This window comes from Pinus tabuliformis, chromosome 8 (assembly GCF_031772625.1).
Source record: "Pinus tabuliformis cultivar Carrire ecotype Pingquan chromosome 8, CPIR1, whole genome shotgun sequence".
Lineage (NCBI taxonomy): Eukaryota > Viridiplantae > Streptophyta > Pinopsida > Pinales > Pinaceae > Pinus > Pinus tabuliformis.
Genome location: NC_142294.1, coordinates 271,563,856 through 271,572,011, shown reverse-complemented (window position 1 = coordinate 271,572,011; position 8,156 = coordinate 271,563,856).

The window sequence follows — 8,156 nt, the reverse complement described above, 5'->3', positions numbered from 1 at the left end:
TTCCTCAAACATTCTTTGGAGCTAAGAACTTTTCTTCACTAGATGGGTTCTCAAGATATAATACAACAGTAGTAGCTAAGTAGGACATGCCTAAAACCATATACCACCCTAATTAAGGAACTTGAACACATAAACATGTTCCTTTGAAATTAATTAATGAATACACCACATTTTATAGGATCGTGGACATTGCATTTAGAGGACTATTAATCAAAATTATTATATTTCCAATGAGATGGTATATTGAAGGAATAATATAGATCACATTGTGGATCTCAAAAATATCTTTAAATAATGTCAGAAATATGAAGTCACATTCAACCAAAAAATGTTGGTTTTAGTGTGGCAAAAATAGAGGTTTTAGGTCACATCAAAGAAGGAATAACCATTAACTATGAATGAGGCATATTCATATCATAACTCCCTTATCCTTAAAAAGGAAAATCAATATAATCATTCGTCACGAAAATAAACTTTTATAAAGGAAAATCATTCCAAACATAATAAATACTTTATTATAATATGATTCATAAAGATGTTAATTTTAAATGGAATAATTAAGAAAAAGAGGCTCTTGAGAAGATTAACATGGAAATATTGTAGGTTCCCATCATACACAATCCCAATTTTAACAATGAGTTTCATCCTTACATATTTGATTTGGATAAATCTTTCACTTTTATCATGACTCAAAAAGATAGGGTGGGGAGTTAATCTCCTATTTCTTTCATTTCCACCAACTTACGAGGAGAAGAGATAAATCATTACATTATTGATAAACAACCTTACAATGTGTATAAAGTAGTGAATCATTTCAAACCCTACATCCTATAGAGGAACACCAAATTTATAGTGTCCCACAAATTCATACGCTTCGTTTTCACCGAACAAGAGTTGGGAAAAAAGAAGTTTAACTGAATGATTGTATTTCAAGAGTTTGATCTCAAGATTAAAATAACCAACTTAGTGAGGGGTCAGTGACTATGTAGGTTGGTCGTTAAAGGACCCAATTTTATAAATTCAAAAGAGCAAGGGTGATAAAATTAATTTATATGTATTCAAATTATATTTTTTTTTTTTTGATATACTCTCTCCTAGTACTTTGACCTTTATTATTTACTGCATTATGGGATCTACACTGACCTAATGAATTCTAGAGGAAATAACCATTAAACTTGAATTTTTCTCATTATAATTTAATTGGTGTTATTATATAAGAATTGTGGTGGATTTTTACTTATTTTCTTAGAGAGAGATGATGTTAAGAGGCTATTATACAAGCTTTATGATGGAACCATATGTGAGGATTTTGAAAGGCAAACCATGGCCCATAAAATCCTAAGGTGGTGATATTATTGGCTAACCTTGTTCAAGGACTCTCATGAACATGTAAGGAGATGTAAAACATATTAGTTGAGTGTAGGAAGAGAAAATAAATCATGTATACCTTTCCAACTTGTGACCATCATCTATTTTTTTGAGCATTGGCAATAAGATATTATAGGAGAGATTATCCGATGTTCCTAAAAAGAATGTAAATATATCTTAACAAACAAAAATTATTTCACTAGATGGTATGAGGCCATTCCCATAAAGACTTTAACAATAATTTCTTAATAAGATGTATTGAGCAACAAATGATGATCAGGTTTGGAGTCGCATCAATGATTGTCTCTAATAATTCGTGTTAAGTTTCTCATTTACTCCTGATAGAATTTTCTCTTGACAAAGGTACATGTTGAAATATTCTACAAATTACTATCCTTAGAGAAATGAAATAATTAAGTCTACCAATAATAAATTCATTCATATTCTTAAGAAACTATCATTGAAAACTACAAGAAAATGAATAATGTTTTTCACAATGCACTTTAGGGTTTATTAAGAACTTCACCATTTTTCCTTATCTATGGTTAAGAAGAAATTCTACCCAGTAACATGTTTCTTGCATCTTTCCAACTATCTCGGGATTCAAGAGGTCAAACCCTATCCTCTATTTAATAGTATATTAATACACTTCTCATGCTAGAGGAAGAAAGTGAGAAAGTTGAGAATAAATTCACCTCTTACTTTAAATTGTTTAAATGGTTGTTCACAAACATAAAGTTGGTGATAAAAACTTTGACATATTTGATTTAGCCCTTAATTTAGATAGTTCCCTAAAGTGAGATAAAACTACTTATAGCTTATTCGCTACTATATAGTTGAAAATTTTTATGAAAACACTTATTGGGTGTGAAGCTTAGGAGGTTAATTGGATTCCCTTTCTATTAATGAACAAGTTCTGGAAAGTTATTTCATGTAGCCTCTTTAAGTAACTAGCTTGTACCATATATATATATATATATATATATATATATATATAGATATAGATATGTGTGTGTGTTTGTGTGTGTGTTCTTTTAGTCTTTTTGTTTTCTTAAATAACATTCCTTACTTTTCCCTTGTACTTAATAATAATCTTGAATGTTAATCTTCTAACAAACACTAGAAATATTGCCTCTATATTTATTCAATAATGGAGGTAGGATTTGTGAGTTTCAAAATAGAAGCTATAGAGAGAAGATATTCATTGATCCATATATGTCATGTTTAGCAAAACTAATTGTATTATTTGTGGAGCAAAAGCTTGAACAAGGGATAAACAAGATTAGAATAGCATGACCTTTATAGCTGAGGAAGATCAATAAGTCACCTATCTCTTTTGAGAATTTAGTGAAAACTAAAGCCTTACATGTATGCTTATTTTTTCAATAATAGGTATTGTTCTTAAATACATTGTATATGATTCTATTAAAAATAAAAAAAAATAAGAGCTGGAAATATATATTTATTGTTATTGAGGAAATCTAGATGTCTTCATCAAGGCTGTGGACATTCACTGGTAATCAAGCAAGGTCTATGATATCAGGATGACCCCGTTGGGGCTATGGACGCTCACTCGTAGCGTAGAAATATAAAAAATATGATTAGTATATATACATGTAATAAATAAATGTCATTCTATTAAGAGAAGGTTTATGCTTTGTGATATTCATGATTGGAAAATGGGTTGGAGGTTGATGCTTGGAACATACCTCATAGTAAGAAAATGTGATGTTTTGAACTAAATATGTCTAGGCATATCAATAACTTCCAAATTTAGGCCCCTTATCAAGTCTTATCATGCATATAGTTAGAGATATTGGTTTTTCATAGTTTTTTTCCATTTGTCAAGTATTCAACACACCATTCAATTTTTTCATAAAATTTAGGGCACCACCTCCTTTTGTTACATGTTGGACTATTACACTAGGCAACATATACTTTTTCTCTAAATTATGCAACTTATTTCCTAATTTTTTTACCTTTGAACTTAAAAAATATAACAAATTATTCCTTTCCTTTCTTTAAGTAACAAGAATGAATTCCAAAGAAATTTCTTTGTTAGGTAAAAAATTAGTTTATTTTAAGAAAATGTGAATGAAACCATTGGTGATCAATAAAATTTTATAAGTGCAATAACGTAAATCTCAAGGATTATGTTGATATCTAATGGATTCATTAGTTGCCTGTGAAATTTTTAGATTTGTGCCAGAGACATATATGAAAAAAAATAGATTGAATTGGAGAATTGGTAGTTAGAAAAATCCATAAGAGTTTCAGATAAAGTCTAATCAGAAGCATCCATCGATGATGGATCTATCATCTTTTGGTATATAATTTCGACTATCAATTTATGAATCAATTTTATTTTATAAATTATAATGGACCCTCTACTCAAATATTTCAAAGTCATCCTCATCATTGATTTTGGTAAAAATAAATAATATCCCCTCTACTAATTATGCCACATGGATCATGTTGATGGAATCCCTCCTTATGATCTAGATTGGCAATCATGAAAACCTCATTATAAACATTGGACATATCATTAGTGTCATCACCATCCACATTATGACATGTATGGATGTTATTTCGGCGTAAAATATCTTCCCAAAATTTGATGATTGGTGATTGGTGAAGTGATTTACATTTTATAACTAAACCCTCATGAAATATAATGAGAAATGATGGGAAGAATAAACCACATTGAGCCCTATATGGAATAATTTTTAGAATGTACCTTTGTAATTCACTCCACCTTCCCAAAATATCAAAATTTATAACTTTTCGCCACACATTAATCAAGAGAGTAAATTACACTAGTCCAAGATTTCAAAAAATGATAAAGCGAAATTTGCACCTATACACATCAACTCAACCAATAATGACGAGTTGAATATATACGATTAAAATTTCAAGTATTTGGCCACCATAATTATAATTTAGTAGTCGATTTGAATCCAAAACCCTTCTCTAGTTGACATAAATTGGCATCCATGGAATATTTTGAGTCACAATTGAGCAACACGAATTAGTTCCCTAATGGTTTAAGGTATTGAGTGGCTAGAATACTTATTTTTGGAGAAAAAATTAGATCATTGTTTTAGCCCAAGAAGAACCCCAAATATCTATTTTGTTTTTATAGAAATACACTTGAAATTAGGTGAGATTTTTTTGATAATTTATAATTCATAATTATTCTCTCAAATTCATTGGTTTATTACACATAATACTATATTTGTTTGTGAAATGGAATTAAGAAAAGCTCCTATTCAGAAGGTGTTGAAGAAATTGTGGGGAAAGGGAAAAGAACTAGTAGAAACATCTAGTCCTATTACCTTATTGGAAGGGAAGACTAAGCAAACCAAATATCTAGTTCTTGTTATTCATCCTCTGATTACAAAATTGGAAACACAAATGCCAGTGTATGGAGATACAGGTCCAGCAATTGGTGCAACCATCTAGATGCCAAGAAGGAATGATCTATTTTCCATAATTAAAGACCAAGAATATACAGAGTCAATGCCCCACAATTACCACAACTTATGGATAAAGGAAAATAACATGTTCAAATTTATCAAATGCTTTGGATTAGACTCAACCATAGTCAAATAACATGATTTTACTTGGATTAAATTAGTTAAGAAGATTCTAAAATCTGAGGTGTGCGTAGCGGTGAGTGAAAAGGGACAGTGCATCAATAATTTTTTTCCCCATAGGGTCACTAGATACTACAAATTTTGAGCTTATAAGTTGTTGAATAATGAATTTGTGGTGTTTTTCTAAACCATATGTATGATTTCTAGATTTTTGTTTTATGACTCAGTTTTTGAAATAGATATGAATATCAAATGCCAAAAATAGAAATAGATACTCACGACCGCAGACAATGTAAGGAGAGCCTAAGTGCACCAATGTACCAAGATAAGTTATGTTAGAGTAAAAATGCAAGGATTTATTTTCTCAATGCATTATCTATGATAGCAAGCACACAAGGTCTAATAAACTGAAGTCACCCAAGTCACCTTGATTTGAACTATTGATAACTCTTTTTCGCTTTAATATTGTGATGGATATGATATTTTTCGTAAATTATAATATGAATAAATAAAAGCCCTACTATTTGCAAGAATTGATTTTTGGTAGGATCTAATGCTTTCTTCTTCTGTGTTGAAAATTGTTTTTGAAGAAAATTATAAATCTCTTTTGAATGCATAATTCTTTGCTAGACCTTAGTGAAAACTCATTACCTTGTGGATAGATCTACTTATATTGAAGCATGTGTAATAGATCTACATATATTGTGGTTTTTATTAGAAATATTCTTCTATTTCATACAAAAATTGCTTGAATTGTTAAATAAGAATTTATTCATTTCGATATTTTTTTATTTCGTGCACTATTATTTTCATGACCATTTAGTTTTATTGAGCATCTAGTTAGTTATCTTAAAGTTGAACAATTTTGTAGATTGGTTAACATTATTCAATTAATTTAAGGTTATTCACTAAATCCCATCAAATAAGTAACCAAACTTTCATTCCCAAAGGATCACACGAAACCAATGAAAGAAGAATTAAATTGTGCCACTTCATTGAGTTTTATCATTGCATTCTAGTTTGGAATCCAACACCCCTCAATAAATATATCATATATAAGTGGGTTTCTAGTTTTTGTTTTCAAATCTATCAAATACAAAACATTGATGATGATTTCAATGAGATGAAAAAATACTGTGAAATGATGGTCACTCTAAATCCATATTGAACTCGGATTCACCTTACATAAAGAGGGATGAAATCCTTAGAGATACAAACATTTACTCATGTTTTGATCCCTTTTAATGCATGATAGATCTAGAGTTAAGGTGGATCTATATTGGCTATTAATATGTCACATGTCAAATTCATGTTGAACCTGGAAGGAATTATACATCTCCCTCATACTGAGAAACACATCAATGAAATGTTATAAAAACCAGCATACATCAATCTTAACTATAGATCTAACATGAGCTAAGAAGGATGACCACTTGAGGAAATGCTTGTACCTCTAGGAACTTGTTCCATCTTCGTGCATGACCAAAAATCTAAAGGAGTAAACCTTTCCTAAAGTTTAATCTCTATTAACACATAATAGATCCAAAGTTATAATAGATTTCGTGTAATTTTTAATAAATCAGATGTTGACTCCACATTATGATAATTACACACATATTTCATATCTAACAACAAACAATTAAAATTTAATAAACTTTTTACTTTCAATTTTAGTATATATAAAGTTGATAATGGAATTATACAAGCTTTTGGATTTTAAATAAGGGAAAAAAAAGTTGAAAATTATGGATTATAATAAAGCGGAAGTTTTTGAAAATATGGGTAATTACATGAGCCCTCTTAGGGTCCTTTCTTCATAAAAAAAGCAAGAATATGACACTTCTACACTCATACTAAATCCTTTGTTTCGATAGACAAAATTACATGAGCATTCACTGCAAGACATTTGGATGTTGTAATACAACAAAAACCAACTATTTTACCACTGCAATTAGAGCTCCACACATTGCCTCTAGATTGAGAAACTGGGATTTGATCCCTATGATCACCTTCCCATGGAAAGTTACCCTCATATTTGAAGAATAACTCAAACCCATATTGTTCGATAGATTACATGCACTTCCATTCTGATGAACCGAAGATGAGGCAATGGTCATTAAGTCAGAATCTTTGTATCCTCTTGTGGATTCCGCGTTAACATTTATGTGCATGGAGGAATCATTTGAGTTGACATCCTTGTTTATGTGACTAAGTTTGTCCCATTGTTTGATTCATTGCCTTGAGAAATTGTGGCACCTTCAAGTTTCTTATCTTGGAGAAAGAGATTTAGACGATGCCTACACATAAGACATGAAGAGTTAGAGGTGTGACATTTATCAATGCATTCCAAGTGGAGGCGATGATTACATTTTGGCAAAATTCGTACCATTTTTCCATCCTCGAATTTTGCCAAGCACATGGGGCAATCAGTGGCCAAGACGAGTGGCCTAGAGGCAGATGTGTAAACAAAATTTTGCAATCCTTTGAGGGCCACCTTCCTCAATCCAGTGTTGGCTAGCTAAATAGTAGAATCATAGGATGAGTCGGCCCCTCTTCGGTTGATGTACCGACAAGGGTATCTCAGTGTTAGCAACCACATCACGGTGAGAACACAGATGACAACACAGAGCATTGTTGCAAGAATTATAGGTAGATCAAAACTTAGAGTGTCGATGTTGAGGTAGGAATTGGAGTGGCCATTGCAATCACTTTCCATTGGAGAAAGTGTTGGAAAAGAAGCCAATAAATTCCTATTGTTTAACAATTGCAAATTTAGAATGCTCATGTTTATGGATTCCACCATTGAATCCAGTGCTGGCTGTTATACTCCATAATATCCCAAGGTTGAGAAAGGAGATCGATGTAGGTAACCTCATACCACTTTGGCTTCAGAAGCTACCCTTTCTAAACCAGAGAGGGCTCTCTCTATAAAATCCACATCCATGTATGACTAGAGTGGGAAAAAGATATTAGGCTAGGTTTTTTTCATCTCTAGGGTTTTGAAATATAGGATTTTGCTGGATTAGGAGCGAAAATCAGGGGACTAGGTCAAAAGATCATATGTTTCAGTTGCAAGAAATATAGAGGAGAAAGATAGGTATTCTTTTGTGATAATTTGGGGTTTTGTTGATGTAGTGTAGGGTGGAACAGAAAAGGTTCAAAATGAGCATGGAAAGAATGAATTCATTTATC